The sequence below is a fragment of the Cyprinus carpio genome, chromosome A20 (genome assembly GCF_018340385.1).
Source record: "Cyprinus carpio isolate SPL01 chromosome A20, ASM1834038v1, whole genome shotgun sequence".
Lineage (NCBI taxonomy): Eukaryota > Metazoa > Chordata > Actinopteri > Cypriniformes > Cyprinidae > Cyprinus > Cyprinus carpio.
In genome coordinates this window covers 22,134,582-22,162,526 of record NC_056591.1, presented here as the reverse complement: position 1 = coordinate 22,162,526, position 27,945 = coordinate 22,134,582, and the positions used below count along the sequence as shown (strand labels likewise).

The following is a 27,945-nucleotide window of genomic DNA, read 5'->3' as shown; positions in this document are numbered from 1 at the left end:
CTCAAACACACCACACACACACCTACACAGTCACTCACTCACTCACAATCACACACCACACATGCACACACACACACACACACACACGCTCACACACACACACACAAGGAAAAGCTGGACAGGTCAGACAGACAGGAAACAAACAAATCTGTATGGCTTGTGTTTCTGCGTTTGACTTTAGACCGAATCAAGACTGTTGAGAATTTATGAAAGAAATCAGCCAAACCAAACACACACGTACAGTATCGCGCTGAGAGCTCTGATGCATCATCTGGAAAACACTGGGATTCATTTAAACATTCAGATGTGTGTACACTATTATCTGAGAAGGAACTTTCTGTCATTTTAAATAAAATAAATGTTAAAACAACTGTACTAAAATAACTAAAACTGAAATAAACATAAAAATCAAATAGTAAAAATTAAAATAATTAAAACAATAAAATTACTAAAACTAAGTGAAATTAAAATAGAAAAGATAAAAATAATAGTTAAAATGGCAAATATATAACAAAGTTACTAAGACTTTAATGTGAAAATGAAAAATATATATATAAAAATGGCAAAACAAATAAATTACTACAACTTTAACTAAAATGAAAATGGAAAATATAAAAAATTAAAATTGTAAAAATAGCTAAATTGCAAAAACTTTAACTAAAATTAAAATGGAAATGGACAAAAACATGACTTGATTACTAAAACTCTAATATTCAAATTAAAATGGAAATTTTAAAATACAACTAAAATATACAACTAAAATTAAAATTAAAAAGAAAATTGGGAAAATTTAAATGGCAAAAACAACTGAATTACGAAAAATTTAACAACAATAAAAATGTAAAAATGGCAAAAACACAAACAAATTATTAAATTAAAATGGAAAATTTAAAATGGAAAACTAATTTGAATTCTTAAAATCTCTAATAGTATCTCAGAGTATCCTAGAGTAATTGAATGGGATTTTCCAGATGAAGCAGCAGCGTCTCGGCGGTCTGCTTGTTTGGTTTGTGTTCAGGTCAGAATGAAGCGCTCGAGCGAGTGACCGTACGTCTCTGATGTTCACATACCTGCACTGGAAGGTCTAGATATTTATAGACCTGATCATACATGTGGGGATCCTGCAACTACAAAACAAAATGACAAAAGAAGAACCAAGGGCACAATTTAACACAGCATAACACAAAGAACCGCAATGAAGGAGCAATATCTAGAAAACACACATGAAAAATAACAAATAAAAAGCCAAATAGTGATGCACGATACAGCATTTTTGAAAAGTGTTATATAATTGGTGCACGAATTATTGAAAAATAACTGGTCTGAATTTATTGATGTTAGAAGCAGAAAAAAGCAACAACAACACCCCCCCCCCCCAAAAAAAATAGATAGAGTTAAATAACAGACAAAAAAAAAAAAATAATAATAATTATACACTTTTGAAGAAATAAATATTTTTCTATTTATAAATATAACCATATACATACACACACACAATGTAAATAAACATTATATATATATATATAGATATATATATACATAATATATATATATACATATATATATATATATATATATATATATTATATATATATATATATATATATATATATATATATATTAATTTTAAAAAGTTTTTTGGAAAAAAAATACAGACAAACAATATTTTCTTTTTTTCTATTTATAAATATTTATAAACATTACCTGCAAATACTTCAAAATTGGTTTATATAGATATATATATAATCATATATAATATATATATAAAACTGCAAATATATATATATATATTATCTATAGGTAATATGTTAATGTTACAAGTATATATAATATATATATATTGAATTTTTTTTTGTAAAAATAACAGACAATTTTTTTTTATATAATATTTAGAAACTTAATGCATATACTGCAAAAAAAGGTTGTAAAATTAATAAATTAATATATATGTACATGCACAATGCAAATAAAAAAAAATTGCAATATATATTTTATATATAAAATGATATATAAATTTTTTTTTGCCTCTTTCTTTTAAATATGATTCAGAAATTTCTTCTCAAATTACTGTAACAATGACAATGATTGGTATCAGTATTGGTGCACTGCTCTTGCACTGCTCTATATTTGCATCATCTCATCAGAGAGAAGAACACCAGCTGATCGAACCAACATTCACGCCTCCACAGATCTTAAAAAACCATCCTGCTGTCATAGACACATATCTGACACGACAGAACGACAAAAACACAAAAGATCTGACGGACAGAGAGACGCACACAGCTCAACATCACATGCACATGCTGTGTGGATGATGTGTCTTTCTCAACATTACAAACACAGCGACATTATGAGACATTACGAACTTAAAATCATGTTAATAAAATGTCGTTTTGGACCCCATTGACTTTCACTGAACTCTAAATATCTGTTTTATGTTTCACAGAAGAAAGAAAGTCAAATGAGTTTGGAACGACATGAGGGTTAGTAAATAATGACGAAGTGAAACAAGCATTCTCACAGTGTTCTGAGTGCAACGTTAAAATAACAGACAGTTTATATCATGTAAAGCCTAGACAGAGTATTTTACACATTTATCACTTCTATACAAATTGAAAACATGATTTCAGGAACATTGTGTTAACGTTTAAATGATAATGTTAAAAATCAAACCTCAGACAAAAGGATTTTTCAAATAAACAAACTATGATTATTGGAATATTTTGTACAGGAAAAAACTTTAAAATTTGGTGTTTAATTCAGTGTCACTTTTTTGCAATTAATTGTGAAATTTACTAGCAATTTCTGAGTGAAGATTGTTTCAGAGTAAATCCTAACCATTTTTTCTGTATATATGTGTAATATAGTGAGTTGAATTATTGTTACAGCAAACACACACACACACACACACACACACACACAGGTTACTGAGTATTAAGATGTGAGTCAGTAATAATAATATCTGTGGATTACTATTATTTTAGTTTTATCAGGAAGCACACAAAATCAATGAAAGAATAGCATGTGAAAGTGAATGAAGGCTGATGTCAAACCCTGTGTGAGCGTCTGTCCTCGCTGCTCTCTCGTCCCGTCATCATTCACTTACTGAACCGCCGACATCAGCACTCTCTCTCTCTCTCTCTCTCTGTGTGTGTGTGTGTTTCTGTAAATATGTTTTGTCTTTCATTCACTCTGATGGTTTAGAAATGATCCGACCGATTCCTGATTCCTTGATATGTTACACCTGAAAAATTGATCGGTAAGGCATGGCTTTTATTATTTTATTTTATTTTATTTTATTTTATTTTATTTTATTTTATTTTATTTTTTATTTTTTATTATTATTTTATTTTTTATTATTATTTTATTTTTTTAAATAATTAATTTATTAATTTATTTTTTTTTATTTTATTTTATTTATAAATAGGATTATACTTTAACATTTAAAGCATTTTAAGTTGTTGTTTTATAATGATTATTATTTATAAAAAAAATATTAAACAGAATAAGGAACATTACAGTAGTAATATTTCTTATGTTTAAAATTTTAAGTAATAATCATATCACTACTGTAATATTAATTTAACAAAAAAATAATATTCATGAAAAACAACAACAACAATAATACTTTTGTTTTACAGTACAACTGTGAAATTACAATATTAATATTTATGTCTGTCTTAAATTCTTTATCTTCAAATGTTAAACCATCAAGCTTTTATTTAGATGGAAAACTACAGAAAACCCAAGCTGTGACTGTTAATGCTTTTTATTTTATTTTATTTTATTACATTTGACTATACTTTAAAAATGTAAGGCAGTTTTCAGTTGTTGTTTTTTTATTATGATTATTATTAATAAAAATATTAAACAAACAAGAAACATTACAGTAGTAATATTTCTTATTATGTTTAATATTTCACCACAAAAAAAATATAAAAAAAAAAAAAAAAAAATAAAAAATAAAAAAAAAATTTACATTAAAAAAATAATAATAAAAAAAAAAAAAAAAAAAAATAAGAAAACATTCAGTAGTAATATTTCTTAGTATGATTAATATTTTTAGTAATAATAATCAGATCACTACTGTGAAAAACAAATATTTAAGAATTATTATTATTATTATTATTATTATTTTTTACAATTATTTTATTTCACAGTACAATTGTGAAATTATAAAACTAATATTTATGTCTGTCTTAAATTCTTTATTCCAATCAAACTTTTATAGAAAACCACAGGAAATCTTTTCTTTTGTTGATAAATGCTTCTCATTACACACTTGTTTGGTGCATGTTTTGTTATCAAATGCATGGTAAAGTGCATTTATTTCATTAAATCGCAACCTTTGCCATTTCATAAGTTGCACATGCAATATTGCATTTTCAGTTTTATTTTGAGTAATCGTGCTGCCTGACACCTGCCGTCAGTGTCCGTGTAGTCGAATCTCTCCTGACAGGCAGCAATCTGCATATCCATGCATCTATTATTGTCCTCACACTCAGTTCTGATTGTGTTAAAGATGGCATCGCCATGGTAACGGGGGGAAACTGGCATCATCACTGGCACTGGATGCCACAAACCAGCCGACAACTGCTTGGCGATTTCATGGCGCATTTCACGTATTTGTCTCAGATGTTTCTCCTAAAATTCCTTGGGAGGAATAGTGTCTTATTGTCATATAGCTTTACAATTTTTAGCTTGAAAGAATTCAGTGAGAAATGTTTGAGCTCATACCGAGATCTCCTGTTTTTCATTTCAGACTTTGGTTTCTTCAGCAAATCTGAGCTCAGTTTGAGACATAGTTGAGATCTCTTCTTAAACTTTAGAGGAGACTGGGCTCTTTTTCTCAGACTTCAGTAAAAGTCTCAATTTGCTCTCAGTTTAATTTCATTACTTATTAGGAGAAGCAATTGAGATATTAAAGAGATCTTATGTGTGATTATTCTTACTTGTAAGGTTGTATCTCAAAATTGAGATATGAACTTAGAATTGAGATATAAACTCAGAATTGAGATATAAACTCAGAATTAAGATATAAACTAATAATTGAGAGATATAAACTCATAATTGAGATATAAACTTAGAATTGAGATATAAACTTAGAATTGAGATATAAACTCAGAATTGAGATATAAACTCAGAATTCTGATATAAACTCATAATTGAGATATAAACTCATAATTGAGATATAAACTCATAATTGAGATATAAACTTAGAATTGCACGAAATAAACTCAGAATTGAGATATAAACTCATAATTGAGATATAAACTTAGAATTGAGATATAAACTCATAATTGAGATATAAACTTAGAATTGAGATATAAACTCATAATTGAGATATAAACTCAGAATTGTGATACAAACTCAGAATTGAGATATAAAGTCAGAATTGAGATATAAACTCAGAATTGAGATATAAACTCATAATTGAGATATAAACTTAGAATTGAGATATAAACTCATAATTGAGATATAAACTTAGAATTGAGATATAAACTCAGAATTGAGACATAAACTCAGAATTGTGATACAAACTCAGAATTGAGATATAAACTCAGAATTGAGATATAAACTCATAATTGAGATATGAACTCATAATTGAGATATGAACTCAGAATTGAGATATAAACTAATAATTGAGAGATATAAACTCAGAATTGTGATATAAACTCATAATTGAGATATAAACTCATAATTGAGCTATAAACTTAGAATTGAGATATAAACTCATAATTGAGATATAAACTTAGAATTGCACGAAATAAACTCAGAATTGAGATATAAACTCATAATTGAGATATAAACTTAGAATTGAGATATAAACTCATAATTGAGATATAAACTCATAATTGAGATATAAACTTAGAATTGCACGAAATAAACTCAGAATTGAGATATAAACTCATAATTGAGATATAAACTTAGAATTGAGATATAAACTCATAATTGAGATATAAACTTAGAATTGAGATATAAACTCATAATTGAGATATAAACTTAGAATTGAGATATAAACTCATAATTGAGATATAAACTTAGAATTGAGATACAAACTCATAATTGAGATATAAACTCAGAATTGAGATATAAACTCAGAATTGAGATATAAACTTAGAATTGAGATATAAACTCAGAATTGTGATATAAACTCATAATTGAGATATAAACTTAGAATTGCACGATAAAAACCTAGAATTGAAATATAAACTCATAATTGAGATATAAACTCATTATTGAGATATAAACTTAGAATTGAAATATAAACTCATAATTGAGATATAAACTCATAATTGAAATATAAACTCATAATTGAGATATAAACTCAGAATTGTGATATAAACTCATAATTGAGATATAAACTCATAATTGAGATATAAACTTAGAATTGAGATATAAACTCATAATTGAGATATAAACTTAGAATTGAGATATAAACTCATAATTGAGATATAAACTTAGAATTGAGATATAAACTCAAAATTTAAGATATAAACTTAGAATTGAGATATAAACTCATAATTGAGAGATATAAACTCAGAATTGAGATATGAACTAATAATTGAGAGATATAAACTCATAATTGAGATATAAACTCAGAATTGAGATATAAACTCATAATTGAGATATAAACTTAGAATTGAGATATAAACTTAGAATTGAGATATAAACTCATAATTGAGATATAAACTTAGAATTGAGATATAAACTCATAATTGAGATATAAACTTAGAATTGAGATATAAACTTAGAATTGAGATATAAACTCAGAATTGAGATATAAACTCAGAATTGAGTTATAAACTCAGAATTGCGAAATATAAACTTAGAATTGAGATATAAACTCAGAATTGAGATATAAACTCATAATTGTGATATAAACTCATAATTGAGATATAAACTTAGAATTGAGATATAAACTTAGAATTGAGATATAAAGTCAGAATTGAGATATAAACTCATAATTGAGATATAAACTCATAATTGAGATATAAACTTAGAATTGAGATATAAACTTAGAATTGAGATACAAACTCAGAATTGAGATATAAACTCATAATTGAGATATAAACTCAGAATTGAGATATAAAGTCAGAATTGAGATATAAACTCAGAATTGTGATATAAACTCATAATTGAGATATAAACTTAGAATTGAGATATAAAGTCAGAATTGAGATACAAACTCATAATTGAGATATAAACTTAGAATTGAGATATAAAGTCAGAATTGAGATATAAACTTAGAATTGAGATATAAACTCAGAATTGAGATATAAAGTCAGAATTGAGACACAAACTCATAATTGAGATATAAACTTAGAATTGAGATATAAACTCAGAATTGAGATATAAACTTAGAATTGAGATATAAACTCAGAATTGAGATATAAACTTAGAATTGAAATATAAACTCATAATTGAGATATAAACTTAGAATTGAGATATAAACTTAGAATTGCACGAAATAAACTCAGAATCGTGATATAAACTCAGAATTGAGATACAAACTCAGAATTAGGCAAAATAACCTCATAATTGAGATATAAACTCAGAATTGTGAGATAAAAGTCACAATTAGCTTTTAAAATTGTTTTATTCTGTGGTGAATCTGCCTTTCATAATATTTTACATGTGAAGGCTTTAAATGAAAGTCAGTGCAGTGTTGTATTTAAGTGTAATCTGTGTTTGTCTCGTGGCTTTCAAAGCCGCACACCACAATCCCTGCGGGAGATGAACTCCTGGTGCTCTGAGCTCTTCACCACACACACACACACACACACACACACACACACACACACACACACACACACACACACACACACACACACACACACACACACACACACACAGACAGCTCCTCGCGGAGAGACACAGAGGGCATCTGAAGTGAAGTTATTTCAGGAAAACCTGTTAATATTCAGTCTGAGTCTCATTTGTCAGTACTAGTTGAGTTTTGAGTTTATGAAGCGACTCTGTACAGTACAGTAAAGTACTGCAATATAGAGATGGTTTCACATGTACCCCGGTGCTGAATGATTACAATATTCAGGAGATACACACACACACACACACACACACACACACACGTTTGTTTTTGTGAATTGGGGACATCCCATAGGCGTAATGGTTTTTATACTGTACAAACTGTATATTCTATTGCCCTACACCAACCCTACAACTAACCCTACCCCTTACAGGAAACTTTGTGCATTTTTTCTCTTTCCTCAAAAAAAACTCATTCTGGTACGGTTTAAAAGCTTTTTGAAAAATGGGGACATGGGTTATTTCCTCATAACGTCACCCTCTCCTTGTAATACCTGTGTTATACCCATGACATTTATACACAGTTGTGTCCTGATATGTCACAAAAACACGAGCGCACACACACACACACACACACACACACACAACACACACACACACACACACACACACACACACACACACACATATATATAGAATATATTTTTAGATTTTATGACATTGATTTTTGAACTCAATATGGGTCTCAATGTGTTGTTTTAGTATACTTATATACTGTTTTAGTATTTATTATTTTCAGTTTGCTTTTATTTTTATTTTTTTTTCATTTTAGTTTTTGTTTAAATGATAGTAATCTTGTTTTGTGCATTTGTTTTTTCTTCTTCTGTTTAGCTTCATTTTTATTTATTTTTCCAGTTTTAGTAATTGTAATACTTATTTTTTTTAAAGGAATCATCTGAATGAACCAATTCAGTGCAATGCATGAACCCAGTGTTATTTAAAGAGAGAGAGAGATTGTCATCACTGTTAGCTGCAGATCAGACTGAGTTTGACTCAATACAGTGTGACATTAAACAGCTACTTATTTACATTAGAAGAATGAGCTTGTCAGTGAAACAGCGGTTTTGTTCTGAAAGCGGCTGAGCTACAGTCACACTGTTGTAATGTACAGTAATGTTGGGTTAGTAGTGTCAGTGTCAGTGGTCTGAGAGCCGCTGGAGTTGATCTGATTTGCTCTTTCAGCAGTTTTCCACACATCAGTCACTCCTAATGTAATCTAGTCACATCTAATCGAATGCAGCCGATCCCACTTCCACTGCATTTCCACACTTAATATGAATGAATGACGGGAAGCAGCTCAGCGCTCGGTGTCTGCATTCAAACACAGTCTTTCTGCTTTATAGAGCCTTTGGAAAACAGTTTATATTTTACATAGTGTTTTATTTCCCCCTTCTAATGTTGACTCATAGTTATATGATTACCTGATGTGTTTAACACATTTAATTGTATATATTTTTAATATGTCTTTCCAGTGATATAATTTTTTATAATACTTTATTTATTTTTATTACTATTATTTAGTATTATCTATATATATATATATATATATATATATATATATATATATATATATATATATATAGATATATATATATATATTTTTTTTTTTTTTTTAATATAACATTTTTTCATGATGATAATTGGATGCCACTCGCTGGCATTAAATGTGCAACTTCATTTTATTTTTTCCTTTACAGTACTTTTTGCGTGAAACATTTTTTGGTGTCAGTGTTAGCTTTGTTGAAATTATTTTCTAATTGAAAAAACAACAACAACAACAAAAAAAAAACACAATTTTAAGCCATTTCAGCACAATAAATATTGAGACAAATATTTAATATCGCCAAAAGGCAGAAAAATATTGACATTAATTTTCTTAATTCATAATATGTTATTATAATTATTATTTATATTAATACATAATATAATATAATAATTATATAACATTTTTAAATATTTTAAATTACATTTATTTTATAACATACATTTCAATTTTTTTTTTTTACATAATTTTATAATTGATCATACTTTTTAGATTTTTATATATATATATATATATAATTTTCAGAGTTTTATTTTGTTAAAGAACCTCTCCTCAAAAGCGTCTAATAATTTCTGAGCTGCTGATCATATTAACATAGAAATAAAAGTTGTGACATTTTCACTGATTTATATCAGTTGTAGTGTGAATATTTAATAAGATTATGCCTACTTTGCATATTTTAAATGATTAAAGTAGAAATGCAAAATAAATTTAGATATTATGTATATTTTTAGAATGCTTTGATTAAATGCAAGTAGATATTTTGACCTGTGGTGTATACAGTAAAACAAGCGGTTTTACCGCGGTAACGTCACAGAAGAGACGAGAGAATCTGCCGTCATGCGTGGAAACACAATCTGCTTCTAATTAGCCTGTGATTAGCCCGCTGTGTGTGTTGGTCTGTGATCGAAACGCAGTCAGAAAACAGCTCATGTCAGGAGAAACAGCTCATTCAAACTCACACACAATGACAGCAAATGACTGAGCAGCCAAAACGGAGCGAAACAATAACCATCCAGTATGTTATTATGTATGCTATAAGTATGGGATTTTAGTGGTTGATTCCCTCAGATGCCACACCCATTCTAATCTCATTTGCATACAAGCCACACCCCTCCATCATGTAGCCCCGCCCATCTCACCTTCTGCTTCCGCCTCTCTTTCCTCTTGTCTTCTGTGTCCTGCAGCATCTTCTCTCTCCACAGGTCGAAGAAGTAGGAGTGCTGTGTTGGTGTAGAACTTCAGCCCTTCCTTCCCATCATCCCTAGAGACAGATGCAGATCAGGTGTGTTGGCATTTGTGCATGAGAGTTGTATCTGTACTTTTGCAAAACTGTGCAGTACAGAGAACAGTAATGGAGTGCTGTATCCCACAATGCAATGCGCTTGACTTGACCTTCCGTTTACAATTCATGAAACCATAATATCTAAGAATTTTAAATATCTGTTCTTTGACTATTTTTGATTGTCAGAATGAATATACAATATTTAATTATTATAAAAATAATGACATAATGTGTTATATTATTATTATTTACATTTTATATAATAATATACATATATTTATATATTCACATTTTATAATAATAAAATTACACTCAAAAAATATATCACATTTATACAAAACAAAATTTAAATAAAATAATAAAAATAAACAAAAAAAATCATATATAATATTATTATTATTATAAAAAATTATAAAAAAAAAATATCATCATGATAATAATACTAACAAAAAAAATGTAATTAAATACAAACAAAAAACTAAATTAAAAAAAAATAATCACATAATATTTAGTGTATTTGATCTTGTTTATGTTTTATATATACATTTTATATTATACTATTTTTATGATGATAATTGGACTGTCAAAACGTCATTTTATAAAAAAAAAATAATGTAAAAAATATTAACATTTTCATGTATTTGATAAATTATATATAAAATTATATATATGAAAATAATATATTTATGAATAATAATTAAATAATAGATTTTTAAAATATTTCTAAATAATAAATATAAAAAATATAAATAATATTATCTTTCAGGATGATAACTGGATGCCACTCGCTGAATTAAACATGCAACATAGTAGTATTTTTTACCTTTATTTTACTTTATTTTTATTTTTTTTAACAAAAAAAAAAAAAGTAAATGTTTTGGTGTTAGTGTTGGTTTTGTTAAAATTATTTTCTAACTGATTTTTTATTTTTTTTACCCATTTCAGAGCAAATATAATTTTTTTAGATTAATATTATTATAATTTTTATTATTTATTTTTTGTGTTAAAAGAATTGACTGATATATATTTTGAATATTTCCAAAAGGCAGAAAAATAAGAGATTAATTTGAGATAATAATATTTTAAAATATGAATTAATATGTAGTCAGCATACGCTTCATCACATCACATACTCGATTTCTTGTTTCATCTGAGTTTGCTGGTCGAAATGCCAAATATGAGCTTCGATCATAGGAATAAATTACATTTTAACAGAGATTCACACAGAAAATAGATAATATAAATGGTAATAATATTTAACAATTTTACTGTATTTTTAATCAAATAAATGCAGCCTTGGTGAGCAGAAAAGACGTCTTGTGTTAAATTTATAATGAGGATTGACGATGAGCACAAAACCGCTGTTTCTAGCCAAAAGATTATTTCTTTAACAGTTGTCTTTTTTTGCACTATTTTTTAGCAGGTGTGGAAGACGACGGTTTTACAGAAGGAGAGGAAACATCTGTCTTGATATCTAATAAAATAACCCCCGGTGCCGGCGTCTTCATGAAGTAATGAGGGAACGTGTGAAGAGTGAGAGCTCATGCATATTACACAGCCCTCAAAATAAATGTTCCAGCCTCCAGTAACAAGCATTAATTCCAGAAACACTGGCTCGGTGTGAAAACAGCAGCAGAAACACATGAAAACAGCAGAAATGAGATATCACCATATCACAAGCTCTTTCATTGCAGACTTCATGGAATATCAACTACAAGTCCTCAGGAGAAATAAAAACAGACACCAATGAGTCACTAACACTAAAAATACAGAGCGAAAATATGAGTTCAGATCACTTCAGTATCTTCGAGTATTTTTGTATGGTTTTCCAGTACAAATATCTAAACATTCTTAATTCCAGATACAGTTACTGGAGAAGCAAAGTGACAAACAATTTTAAGTCTTCAAAGGGAAAACAAGATTATTTTTCTGGCAGATATTCAACCTTTTTTAAGCAAAATAAATAAATAAATATATATATATATTGTATTAAATTATTCTACTATTGCATTGTTTTTTTATAAATTTCTAAATTTATCTTAATTTACTAATGTTTAGATATTTGTACTGGAAAACAACGAAACTGCTCAATAAGAAAATCTCTTTTTTTGCTGTGTTTGCCAACATTTGATTGTATGCTTTGGTATCTTGAGAAATCTGAAACATTTCTGAGATCTTGAAATATCAACTAACTTTTTTTGTTCACAATTCTGACTGAAAAAAGCCAGAATTGTGAAATAAAAAGTCGCAATTACCTTCTTTTCCCCTCACAGGTGTTTCTTATACGTACACTGAAGTAAATCGCAACCTAAACATCTAAATTAATTATTCAAGTCAAAAACATTATTGAACATCACTGAATCAACATAAATACAATAATTTATGCCAATAAAACTAATTTTTGTGCCTCAAATCTATTAAAACACTTGTTGGTTTTCCACTTTTTACAGTGTAGAGATCTCAGAAATGTTTCAAGTTTCTCAAGATACCAAAGCATACAATCAAATGTTAGAAAACACAGCAAAAAAGAGATTTTCTTATTGAGCATTTAAATATCTTTAAATATCGTTTTTCTTCTTGTTTTAGGCATAAACTCATTTAATTTTCATACATTTTCTTTCAGAAAATAAGACTTAATGTTGTTTGTCATTTCTCTTCGCAAGTAAATGTATCTTGAATTAAGAATGTTTGGATATTTGTACTGGAAAACAACAGAAATACTCAACATTTTTCCAGTGAACTCAAACATTTTTCAACTCAGATGATCTGAGCTCATATTTTTGCTCTGTAGTTTTAGTGTGAGCGAGTGTTTCTGGGATTAATGCTCGTTACTGGAGGCTGGAACATTTATTTTGAGAGATGTGTAGTCTGCATGAGCTCTCACTCTCGTTCTCGCTCTCAAAAAGTCAGAATTGCAAAATATAAACTCACAAATATAAGAAAATAGTCCTTTTTCCCTTAGAATTGAGTTTATGTCTCACAATTCTGAGAAAAGAATTCACAGTCGCAAGAAACAAAGTCAGAATTGCGATTAACTTGTTTTATTTTTTATTCAGTGGCGGAAATGTGCTTCCATGCTTTCTCACTGCTGTTGGTGTTATTTCAGTGATATTGAGGTGAGGTAAATCTAATGATCTGTCGGGTCTGATGTGTGAATGTGGCTCTGACCTGTAGGGCGAGAGGATGTTCAGCGGCGGAGGTCGTTCACACAGCTCGTACGTCTCCTGCATGGGGACGGGAAGAGACTGACGCTCAAACAGCTGCTGGTCCTGGACGGTGGAGCTGCGGAAGGCCTTCCTCATGGTGATGTCCTGAAGAGACACTGAGACACAAACACACAGCATTCACTGACTGACAGCTGCATATATCTGCAGGTGCGGCTGACCGAATGAACAGACTGACCACTAAACTGAATTATTCAGTCACTACAATAACCAACAAAACACTGTATATTGTTAATGCAGAGTCCAAACTTCACAAAAAATGGTGCAAATGGACATCAGGACACTCTGATTAAACACACCAAATCTCATTGAGTTACAACGATAGGGGGCGCTAAAATGTAAAAAAAAAAAAGTGGAAAAAAAAAGTGAAAAAAAAGTTTTTAAAAACATTTGAATTTTATCCGCTGTGATTGTTCTAAAATGTTAAATATGAATGCAAATATTTTCTTACAGTCTTATTTTTTTTATACAGTAGAAAAAGAAAACGGCTTGGAGATGTTTACTGTCATTAGAGACATAGAGATGCTTCAGCAGTTGTTTTTTTTCATTAGCAGTAAGATTTTTATTTTTTTTATGTGGCCCAAAATGACTAACTGAATATATATATATATCCTATATAACTATATATATATAGATATAGAATATATATATATATTATAATATATATAAGATACTATATATATATATATTATATTTTTTTTTTTTTTTTTTTTTTTTTTTTTTTTTTAATGCAGAGTCCAAACTACACAAAAAATGGTACAAATGTACATCAGGACAGTCTGAGTAAACATGCCAAATCTCAGTAATTTACACAGAGGGCGCTATAATGAAAGAAAATATTGTGAAACTTGGATCAAGGAGAGTGAATTTTTCTAAATAAATGTATGTATTGGATCTTTTTTTTTTTAAAAAAAAAAATTTATTTGACAATTATGATTAATGATGATTGTTGGACTTTTGTTTAATATTGATGACACTATTTTAAGAAAGCAGTAAGTCACTTGAACAGTATAAAAAAAATGTTTTCCGTAGTTATTGCAGAATTAAACAGACCTGTATATTGTTAATACAGAGTCCAAACTTTACAAAAAATGGTGCAAATGGACATCAGGACACTCTGATTAAACACGCCAAATCTCATTGAGTTACAGCGATAGGGGGCGCTATAATGTAAAAAAAAAGAAGAAAAAAAAAGGTTTTAAAAACATTTGAATCTAAAATATCAAATATTAATCCAAAATTTTAAATACGTAAGAATGCACATGTAGAAAAGTATGATTTTCTTACAGTAGAAAAAGAAAAAGGCTTGGAGATGTTTACTGTCGTTAGAAACATAAAGACGCTTTAGCAGTTGAGGGTTTTTTTTTCATTAGCAGTAAGATTTTATTTTTATGTGGCCCAAAATGACTAACTGAATATATATAAAATGTTAAAAAATCAAAAAATAATTTAATGCACAATTAATGTAATTTAATGTACAAATGTACATCAGGACAGTCTGAGTAAACATGCCAAATCTCAGTCATTTACACAGAGGGCGCTATAATGAAAGAAAATATTGTGAAACGTTTGGGGGGAAAATCTAGTGTGGATCATTGTTGGACTTTTATTGGATCAAGGAAATTTTCTAAATAAATGTATGTATTGGATCTTTTTTAAAATATTTTTAATTTGACAATTATGATTAATGATGATTGTTGGACTTTTATTTAATATTGATGTTTATTATATTTCTCCTGACACTATTTTAAGAAAGCAGTAAGTCACTTGAAAAGTATAAAAAAATGTTTTTTGTAGTTGTGAATGAAGCAAAGATTATTGCAGTATGTTTTTCGTCTTTTTTTCAAAATTTCAGGTTTAATTCAGTGTTACCTGCCATTTCTTCGAGAAACAAATTTAAATTTACTATCAATTTCTGAGTGAAAACTGTTTCTACACCAATTTTTTTCAGTGAACTTTACTTTAATGCACAACCTCGAGATCCATTTATCACTTTTTTTAAGTGAAGCTTTGGATGTTTGTCAAGAGTGTGTTTGTGTCTCTACACATATTCTCATCTCTTAGTCTTTCTCCTGATATCCAGGTGTATTTCCATCACTCGTGTACAAACCTCTTCATTTCTCTGTTGCTGACAGGCAGCTGGAGACACTGAGGTTGATGGGAAATTAAAGTGTAATTAAATCATTTGAATGGCAGAACCCAGTGGCGCTGTCTGATGTCAGAATAATCACAGCCGAAAATAGACCCAACTACCATCATAAAATAAAAAACCATACTTACTGCTTAAGTAATCTATGCTAATTAGGTAATTTTCCACTCAAATAATATATACTAATTAGCTAATCCAGTCATCAAAATCCGACAAATCTGTTGCTTGGCCAGTGGTCAGGGTCTGCCAATTATGCTTTATTTATTTATTTACTTATTTATTTTGTTGTTGTTGTTGTTGTTAGATACCACAAATAGAATTTATGCTTAGTTTTTGTTAACTCAAGCGTCATTACAAGTGCTCAAAATGCTCAGACTTGTACCTAGTGGATGATAAAATAGCATGAAGACAGAGAATATGAAAATATGAAGATAACTTTTTAAAGTTCAGAAGGTCTGGAGGAGCATCAGAGCGGCGGTTCTCTACATGCACTGCATTATAAGAAGAAAACACCGGCATCTGCTCAGAAATCCACTCAACCTTTAAGTGCTTTTGAGACACATTAATGCTTTTTCTTTCGCAATTAAAAGCCAAAATGGGGAAAATAAATACATACATAAATACAGGAAAATCACTTTGTAATAATATACTTTGAAATGATATACTTTAGTGCAAAGTATATAAATGTAATGTTTTCGGACACTTAATTACATGTTAATATCAATTAAATAAAGATATATGTGACCCTGGACCACAAAACCAGTCACAAGGGTCAATTTTTCTAAATTGAGATTTATACATCGTCTGAAAGCTGAATAAATAATCTCTCCCATTGCGATGTATGTTTTGTTAGGAGGACAATATTTTGTCTCGGAGATCACAACTATTTGAAAAGATCTGGAATTCTGAGGGAGCAACAAAAATCTAAATATTGTGAAAATCATCTTTAAAAGTTTGTCCAAATGAAGTTCTTAGCATGCATATTACTTATCAAAATTAAGTTTTGATATATTTACGGTACAGAAATTTACAAAATATCTTCATGGAACATGATCTTTACTTAAATATCCTATAATATTCTTTTGGGCATAAAAAAAACTACTCCTATAATTTTGACCCATACAATGTATTTTTGGCTATTGCTACAAATATACCCCAGAGACTCAAGACTGCTTTTGTGCTCCAGGGTCACATATTATATTTTCCATTTATTTAACACGATATGAATAATGCTTTTAGCGTGGACACACCACAACGGTCAAACACATCTAGTGTGTGTTTACACAGGAAAACAATGGAAAAGTAGTGCACTGTAATGGAAAAACACATTCTGTGTAAACGGACCCTAAAATGTACTTTAAAATGAAACTTTTAATTTGACATTATTACAAAGTGCACTTTCAAAAGTGTGTTAAGTACACTTAAGTTGCCTTTTATTTTATTAATACATTATATGCAAATACAGTTTTTAAAAAATATACTTTTAAGATTTAAAGTACACATTCAATACAATTAAGTGCACTTCTTTTTAACAAGGGTGCTTAAACCTTTAGAAACGTTCAGGAAAAAGAAGTCAAACTAAATATTATATGAGGTTTCTATTTGTTTTACATGATGTTTTGTTACCAAAATATGTGTCTGAATACAAATTAAAGCCTGATCTGTTCTTTATTTTCATTAAATAATCAACATAATTAAAAAGTCTTCAGGACGTTTGAGTCAGTGGTGATGTTGATGTAGGTTTGAGAAGAGAAGTGAATGCGTTTTATGACACTTTTGAAGTTTTGATGGTGTTTGCAGTTTGAAAGACATGATCCGTGTGAATTAATTCATAAGACACGAGCTTTTGTGTTCCTCAGATGAATAAGCTGCGCGTGGGTTTGAAGCGACACAAAGGTGAGTAAATGATGACGGCTTTTATAGGAAAATCTTTACACGAAAAACACAGAAATCCACAGACGATATCTGCCAAGAACGGAGCCATGCGGAAGAATGAACACTCTTTCAGAGCTTTTATAACTGACGTGAATCACACTCTCAATTAATCAACGTGTGTGTGTTTATTAGCAGCTCATTACAGCTCTTCGTCAATATCCGCTCTATGAGGGCAGAGAACATCACCATCTTAATGTTCCACTGTTTTTCATGAATGTGTTTTCCTTCTCTCTTCTTTGAAACATCTCCAGTCCTTCTGCTTTTCTCAAAGTCAAATATTTCAGTCAGTGTTTTGTACATACGTTAGAGGAATATCATGAAAAAGTAAAAAATAAAAAAGAATAATAAATAAACAAATCAATAATAAACAAATTCATTACTTTAAACTAAATAAATGTAACTGAAATAAAATAAAATAAAATGTAGCACCATTCTTACTTAAATAAATAAATGTACGGAAATAAAATAAAATAAATGTAGTAAAAAATATTTTTATTACTGCATGCATATTTTTTTGATTTTGTAACTTTTTATTTATTTTATTTTATCACGCAACATTTCTCTTTTTTAATTATCCAGACTATTCAAAACAAATTAAAGGACTAATTGGGTAATTTGTTGTTGGTGAAATTATAGCAATTTCTCTGATTAAAAATTATAAACAATCTATATATAATCTATATTTTTAAACTTTTATACACACTACTGTATGTATAGAATATAATAATATATATATAATATATATATATATATATAATAATATATATAAAACATATATATAATATTCAATTTTTTAAGTTTTTTTTAGTTTTTTACATTTATGCATTGAGCAGATGATTTTATCCAAAGAGCCCTTTTTTGTAAACTGGATTTATTTTAAAAAGTCCTATTATTAAAAAACAAAACAAAACATTTTTTAATAATTCTGATATTGAATTTACATTATTTGCTAGCTACTTTCATTCAAAGTGGCGTTTTGCATTGCATTCACTCTATCTATTTAATTCATTCTTCTTTTTTTTCTTTTAAATTTTTTTTTGGCATACATAATATTTACAAAACCATTACCTAAAAGTCATTTCACATTATTCTAACTTGTTTTTTATTTATTATTTAATAAATTATTTATTTTTAATCATTTATTGTTAGATCATGTAACCTAGCATAAGTTGATATTAAACAAACAACTACATTCACCCATGATGCACTGCCCTTCAACCTACCGTCCTAGCGTAACTCTCCTTACTCTGTGTTGGATGCAGGGTTGCCAGGTCTGTGTTTTTTCCACGGAGTTGGGCTGCTTTTAAACTGTTGCCGTGAGTTGATTTTCCCCCGTGGGTTAAAGGTTTGAACTATTGCATACATTACATTTGACTAAAATGCTTGTATTGAAATATTTTGCATTCTACCCATCATAAAATTGCATTAATGTTATGTATAGTGAAGGAGGTTCATTTTGTGTTTATGATCAGTGTGCACAGCAGTGACTAAAATATGTATTTAAGGTATGGAAATGACATATTTTGAGTTTTCTATTTGGGATATGGTCATTGCGCTACAGTGTTTATAATGAAGACAATACATTAAAATAATATGATCAGAAAAACTAGTTTGCAAGATCAAAAACAAAAAATATGAAATAAAAAAAAATGCTGCAATAATGTTTTTAAAAAATTCTAATAAAACATTAAGGCGTCCATTTCATTAAAAAAGATTTCTGAAGATCATGTGACACTGGAGACTGGAGTAATGATCCTGAAAATTCAGCTTTACATCACAGGAATAAATTATATTTTACAACATATTACCATATAAATCACTTATTTTAAATCATAATAATTTTTCATAATTTTGTAATGTATTTTGGATCAAATAAAGGCAGCCTTGGTGAGCAGAAGAGACTAAAAACTTGAAAAAAATAAAAAAAAAAAAAAAATAAAAAATAAATACTTCAATACGCAGGCTATGGAAAATAAAGTGATAAAATGATCCTGATGTTATTGGCTCCTGATTCAAGACCTGCAGGTTTCTGGGTCGGTGCAAAACCAGCTTTTCTGGTCCAAAACGGACTCTTTTAGTGTGAAATGCTAACAGATTGAGCTCCTCGGTGTATAAGAGGACTCTCTCTCACACTCTCTCTCTCTCTCTCTCTTTCTCTCTCTCTCTTTCTCTCTCTCTCTCTCTCTCTCTCTCTCTCTCTCTCTCTCTGTCTGTTATCAGATCTGTCGAGCTGTCACCCAATAAACACCATGCTGCCTCACCAGTCGCAAGAAACTCAACTCAGCTTCCATAACAGACTGAACTGACTGAGTGTGTGTGTGTGTGTGTGTGTAAGCTACCACACTCCTCCCACCTGCCTCCAGGCCCGCGTTTAGCGCTCTCGCGCCCTCTATGGGGTCAAAGAGCGGAGTGACGCTGGATTGACAAAAAAGCGCCCACGCCCTCCGGAAGCGACTTCACTCTAAATTGTTGACGGAATGAGCTTTCAATCAAAACTAACACAAATTTATTTCCACCAAAAATAACAAAAGGAACACACACAAACCAGTGGTGGATTATAGACACACACGCCCAATCAAAACTAACACTACTTTATTTTCATCATAATTAACCTCAGATTTAGTTCTTCTCATGATTCTAAATGTGATTCTTATTACTGCAATAAAATCAGCACATGATAAAATGACATTATAAAATAAATCATCAACAAAAAAAAGCAACAAATTAAATCAACAAAAATAAACATTATAATAAAAAAAATAAAAAAAAAAAATTTTAAAAAAAACAGATAGCAAAAAGTAAAAAAAAAGACTTATAGAGAGCGATAATAAACAAGATAAATTATTTCATTAATAAATAAAAAGTATATGTTTGTTTTAATATACATAATACATATATAAACTCTTTTTTTTTTTTTTTTTTTTGTTGTAAGTTCAACCAAGTTACTATCAGATCAACATCAATATGTCTATAAACCAGCATAATCCCACGCAATTTAATAATTTTAAATATTACACATAGAGACAATAGTAATTCCTCATCTTGACCCCTGCTGACTTAAGTATGCTCGGTGACCTTATTACCATATCACTGTGTGTGTGGCAGCAGAGTGTAACCCCTGTGTGTGTGAGATGTGTACTGTCATCATGCTTGTGAATGTAGTGTGTGTGTGTGTGTATAAATGTGTCCGTAGCTAAACAGAAAATGTGTGTGTGTGTGACAAGTGTGTGTGTGTGTCTGTATTGTAATAATAAATGTAATTATTGTAAAACACTTAAAAAACAATGTGTGTGTGTAATGTGTGTGTGTGTGTGTGTGTACTGTGGTCTGTGGGTGTGTGGGGTGTGTGTGTGTGTGTCTGTCTGTCTGTGTGTGTGTGTCTGTGGTTCAGAGGGGGTGGGTCTGTCTCAGGGGTGTGTGGTGTGGGGTGGTGGCTCAGGTAGGTAGGTTCTGGTTCAGGGTGGTGGGGTGAGGGTGGTGGTGGTGAAGGTGGTGGTGGTGGTGGTGGGCAGGTGGCAGTGTGTGGTGGTGGTGGTGTGTCCAGGGTGGTGGTGGGTGGCTGGGTGGGTGCAGGTGGTGGCAGGGGTGGGTGGTGGCAAAGTGGTGGCAGGTGGTGGAGGTTCAGGTGTGGTGTGAAAGGGAAGGTGGTGGTGGGTAGGTGAGGTGGTGTGTGTGGTGGTGTGGCAGTAGGTGTGTCTGTTTCAGGGTGGTGGTGGTGGGGCAGTGAGAGGTGGGGTGGGTGGTGGCAGGTGGTGGTGGTGGTGGTGGTGGGGTGGCAGGTGTGGTGGGGGTGGTGGTGGTGGTGGTGGGTGGTGGTGGGTGGGGTGGTGGTGGTGGGCAGGTGGTGGTGGTGGTGGTGGTGGTGGGTGGGCAGGTGGGGCAGGGGTGGGGGTGGTGGGCAGGTGTGGGCAGGGTGGGGCAGGGTGGTGGGTGGTGGCAGGTGGTGGGGGGGTGGGGTGTGGGCAGGGTAGTGGTGGTGGGGTGGGCAGGTGGGGCAGGGGCAGGGTGGTGCAGGTGGCAGTGGTGGGGTGGTGTGGGTGGTGGTGGGTGGTGGTGGTGGGGGGGTGGGGGGTGGTAGGGGTGGTGGGTGGTGGTGGGGTGGGGCAGGCAGGTGGTGGTGGTGGTGGTGGTGGTGATGGTAATGGTGGTGGTGGTGGTGGTGGTGGTGGTGGTAGTAGTAGTGGTGGTGGTGGTGGTGGTGGTGGTAGTAGTGGTGGTGGTGGTGGTGGCAGGTGGTGGTGGTGGCAGGTGGTGGTGGTGGGTGGTGGTGGTGGTGGTAGGTGGTGGTGGTGGTGGGGTGGTGGTGGTGGCAGGGGTGGCATGAGTGGTGGCAGGTGCAGGTGAGGCAGGGAAGTGGTGGCAGGGTGGCAGGTGGTGGTGGGGTGGCAGGTGGCAGTGGCAGGGCAGGCAGTGCAGGAGGTGGTGGTGCTGCAGTGGTGGCAGCAGGGTGGGCAGAGCAGTGGTGGTGGTGGTGGTGGTGGCAGTGGGTGGTGTGGCAGTGAGTGGCAGGGTGGTGGCAGGACAGTGGCAGGCAGGCAGTGGGCAGGTGGCAGGCAGGGTGGTGCAGGTGGCAGGCAGGGGCAGGAAGGTGAAGCAGTGCAGGCAGGCAGGGCAGTGGTGGTGGAGTGGTGGTGGTGGTGGTGGTGGTGGAGGCAGTGTGGCAGTGGTCCTGGGTGGTGGTGGTGGCAGGAGGGTGCGGGCAGTGGCAGGTGGTGGTGCAGGTGGTGGGTGGGCAGGTGAGTGGTGGTGGCAGTGGTGAGTGGTGGGTGCAGGCAAGGTGGTGGTGGGCAGGTGGTTGTGTGTGTGGAGAGCTGGACGCACGCAGGGCTGCTCAGGGCTGACGATCACGTTGTTGGCAAGAGAGATGTTGGTCAACACTCCAGCTCGTTCTTGATGCTGTGTGGCAGAGCTGTGTGACACAGGTGACGAGGCTCGATACTGCGCTTGACCAGCGGCATCCTGACGCTCTCGCTCACTCACCACACCTGACAGAGAGAGAGAGAGAGAGTTCAGGCAGAAATAATCACATTAAGAGCGAAAGATTCCACAAATCAGTTTACGACAATCTCACACTGAACCATCAGAGCCAACATCAGTGTTCAGAAACCAGCATCTTTCCCATTTCATAATGCACATTATTTCAACCACACACACACACACACACACACTCTCATCTTGACCCCTGTTGACCTCATGTGCTCGGTGACCTTTCCACCACATCACTGTTGCCATGGCAGCAGAGTTTAACCCCTGTGTGTCTGACAGATGTTTATCATTACTGCGCTTTTAATTAGTCAAACTGCAACTAAATAAACTCTGACAGAAGCAAACAGAGTGCAACAGAAACACAGAGACATGTTATAAATGTGACACTTTATTATAATAATAAATATAATTTCATAAAACACTTAAAAACAATTACATTTTTGTAATGTTTTTTTAATTTATATACTTAATTGAATCATAATGATCAGAATGTATGGAATGTTAAATTAAAGGTGAAGAATTTAGCCAGATGCTTACAGATAATGCAAATGTGACTTTTTGTAAAAGATGTCTGTAGTTTTAAATTTTCATTTTATTTTTATTTAATTTTTTTATATGTCCTTAAAAGTTATGATTTTATCCATCAGAATTCTTAATTGGATCGAAATAATCAAAATATTATTTGTTGATATTATTATTAATGTTTTCCCATGTTTATTAATTTTCTGCCCCACACAGTGTTGAAGTATTATTTTTATACAGTATATATTAATAATTTGAATTAGTTTTTATTTTAATATTTTCAGTTTTTATTTCAATTGCAGTTTAAGTTTCAGTATTTTTATTAGTTTTCATTTTTAGCTTTAGTTTATTTTTATTTCATTTTAGTACTTATTTTATTTCAGTTAGTTGCCAAGGCAACATTTGTCAATTTTGTTTCATTTTATCAAATTTAAGTTTTTAGTCAAATATATATATATATATATATGAAGGGTTAATTTGCAAAAACAGATAACTCATTTTTTAACAATTTTCAAAAATCATGTTTTTTCATTGTGCATTCCAATTAATCTCAGTCAAACTGCATTTGGGTTATTTTAATTAGGTTAAAAAATAACAAAAAATACAGCTAACTAACTAAATGTTTTTATTGTGTTTTATTGTTAGTTAGCTGTATTTTATATATAAAAAATATATATATTTCACCTTTATTTCAATGAATGAAAATTATTTTTAGTTTTAGTTGCAGTTTTGGTTCACAATAAGAATGAAGCATGTAGATGATATATTAAACAAAAAAAAAAAAAAAGTATTTCTTATATTAAAAATATTTTAATGAAGGATCAGCATGACCCAGTGATTCATGAATTAAACGGGACCCAGTCACATGAGTTTGATGGAGTTTATCAGTGGTGATGATTTTGATTCATTCCGGTGAATCGAGTCATTTGAATCGGTTCATCAAAACGACTCATTCACTGATTCATTCGGTGACCATTTCTACAGATTTAAATAAGTATAAAGAGACAAATAAGAGTTTGTAATGTGTTCATTGAATTGAATTTATTTTATAATAAAGCACAAAATCTTGATTAAAATGTTTGTCTATAAGAGTTTTCCTCACATGACAACGACGCAGATTTATTTTTTTGCCTCCACTGTTTGAATCGATGATCATGAATTTAATCAAACTAATCATATAAAAACAAGTTTGGGGCTGGTACAGAAGGGTCTCTTCTGCTCACCGAACTCTGCATTTATTTAATCAAAAATACAGTAAAAATTGTGAAATAGTTTTGTAATGTACAAGAACTGTTTTCTGTGTGAATCTCTGTTAAAGTATAATTTATTTCTGTGATGTGCAGCTGTATTTTCAGCATCATTACTCCAGTCTTCAGTGTCACATGATCTTCAGAAATCATTCTAATATGATGATTCGCTGCTCGAGAAACATTTCTGATTATTATCAATGTTGAAAACATTTATATTTTTGTGGAAACTGTGATACATTTTATTTTTCAGGATTCACAGATGAATAGAAAGTTCAAAAGAACAGCATTTATTAAAATAGAAATCTCTCATAACATTATAAATTCTTTACTGTCACTTTTGATCAATTTAATGCAGCCTCGATGAATAAAAGTATTAATTTCCTGAAAAAAAAAATATTGCTGTTTATTGCTATAAAAATGAAAATATCGATCTTTAGCATTCTGATAAAGTCAAGAAAGAGATAAAAATAGACGGTGTTTCAGAACAGTTTTTTCCTTTAGTTTCGTCTGTCTAAATCTTTTGAAGACTCTACAGAAAGACGCGCTACTGTTATGTCTGACTGATTTGATTTGCAGCGTCCCGCACTAAAACTGACCCCATACATACAAACACCCCTTGCATTTGCATAAAGACAGAGACCAATCACAGCAGCCAATCAGAGCGCAGCCAGCTCAGCCTCAGCCAATCAGAGCACAGGACGGCTGTAGATGCGAACGGCCCGACAGCTGGTTTCCATTAGAGTCTCCTGAGGATGTTACGTGGGAAACAAAAGAGCCGAGAGAGAGCAAGACTGTTACGTAACGCACAGATTATCGCTCGTGAATCCACGGCTCAGTGTCTCGTTATGTCTTCATCTCAACTCGTGAACTCTCGTTTGTTGCAGTGAATGTTTCCTTTGACCTGCTGCATTGTCTGTGCACATTTCCAGGGAATGCACAAACTGATAAAATACATACGTTGGATAAAATCATCTAAAAAAATGCATAAATGTACATGTAGAGCAAACTGCATGGCATGCTCTATCCCACAATGCAATGCACTCAGCTTGATCTTCACTGGAAGGAGCTGGCATAATGCAAACCACACATTTCAATAGCTCTGTTTTGAGTCATTATTTGATTCAGGCTGCCAAAAGACATTTTATGCCAAAAATATTTCAGAGATAAATAAATATGTTTGCAAAGTGATAGAAAAAAATGGATACATTTCAAAAAATAGCACAATTTTGTGTACGTGTATTATGTTTTATATACATATCGCTTCTATCTATATAGTCTTAGAATATAATTTTAATGCAAAAAATGTTATGACCATGAATATATTATATATATCTTCTTCTTAAACATGCGTCTTCTACATCTAAATCTTAAATCGCAATTTAAATGTTAAATCTAAAATCTTAAATATAAATATTTTGGTAAAACATAAAAAATCTGTACATTTGTTTTGGAAAATGTATATTTGAGATAAGTAAATATACATGTGACCAAAAGTACAGCATATTAATTATTACAAAATATTACATTAATGTATTTTGTATATTATTAATATTTTACAATGCATATTATATATTCAGTATTAATATTGTAAAAGTATGCACTAGCCAAATGAGGGAAAATATTTATATTTATTTCATAAAAAATGTAAATATATTTAATATATATATATATATATATATATAATTGATATATATATATATATATATATATATCATATATATTATATTAGGGGCTGTCAAATGATTAATCAAGTTAATCACATCCAAAATAAAGTTTTGTTTACATAATATATGTATGTGTACAGGGTATCATTTATTATGTATATATAAATACACACACACATAAATTATATATTTAGAAAAATATTTACATGTATATAGATTTATATATTTTATATTCTTATATTTTATATGATATATAATATATTTAATATATAAACATAACAATTCTTCTTAATATATACATGCATGTGTGTGTATTTATATATACATAATAAATATACACAGTATACCACACATATATTATGTAAACAAAACTTTTATTTTGGATGTGATTAATCGTGATTAATCATTAATCATTTTTTTTTTTTTAATTATTATTTTAATATAATGCCATTAATTCTTTTGGAATTGTTTCTAACTTTAAAAAAAAAAAAAAAAAAATTTAATTTTTTTTTTTTCATTTATTTATTTTGGTGTTTCTGAGTGTTAAAAACAAGCGACTGTGAAGTTAAAGCACAAGATTTGATCATTCATCAGAAACGATTCCATAGAGCCTCACAAAGGTTTCAGATGCCGCAGACGCTGTATCTGCTGATCAAACCTCCTCGAGCGCCGGAGCAGGTCCAGGATCAGTCTGTTCTGTGTAATTGAATGTGAGTAACCAGGATCAGTCTGTTCTGTGTAATTGAATGTGAGTAAATGGTTGGCTCGCGTCCGCTGTGACCTTCACCACTGATGTGTCACCCTGCATGAATAAATGCATGAATAAATAAAGACGCACGAGCTGAGGCTGATATCCCAGAGTGCTTTGCTCTTATCTGCCTCTATGACCGACGCTGGACACACACACACACACACACACACACACACACACACACACACACACACACACCAGTCACAACCTGAGATGTGAACGAGACTCTGGTGCCTCTGATGTGAAGCTCATCGATGCAGCTGTCTGAATTAGAGCCGCATGATTAGAATTAGCTCTGACATCCACGGGAACGAGTGTAACGGCAGAATAATCATTCAGAGAAACTGATTAGCATCGCTCTAGTCAACAGTGATGTTAAATACGACAACACTGATGAATCCTCAGGAGAAATCACAGCCTGCTGCTCCTGGGATGAAGCTCACTGGACGCTGAGTCGTCACGAGGAAGACTCCTGTTTCATGATGATCATAAATACGGTTTATAACAAATATGATATGGAATATAAAGTGTAATATAGAAATAATTATAAAATATAAAAGTGTATATATATATATATATATTACTGTATTCCTATATAAATATACAACTGTGTAATATATACATATATGTAATTGTCTTTTATATTTTGATAATATATGTAATAGATATATATATATTATATATATATATATATATATATATATATATATATATATTAAATCATTATTAAAAAATACACAATATAAAAGTACATAAAATATATATGAATATGTATTTTATAATGTATAATATATAATAAAAGTTTA

General features: G+C 31.4%; 1 pseudogene; it reads right to left on the bottom strand.

Annotated features, from left to right (window-relative positions):
* LOC109084866 overlaps nucleotides 1-22,950 on the bottom strand; it is a 33,574-nt pseudogene extending 10,624 nt beyond the window's left edge.
* Between the last annotated feature and the right edge of the window lie 4,995 nt (nucleotides 22,951-27,945).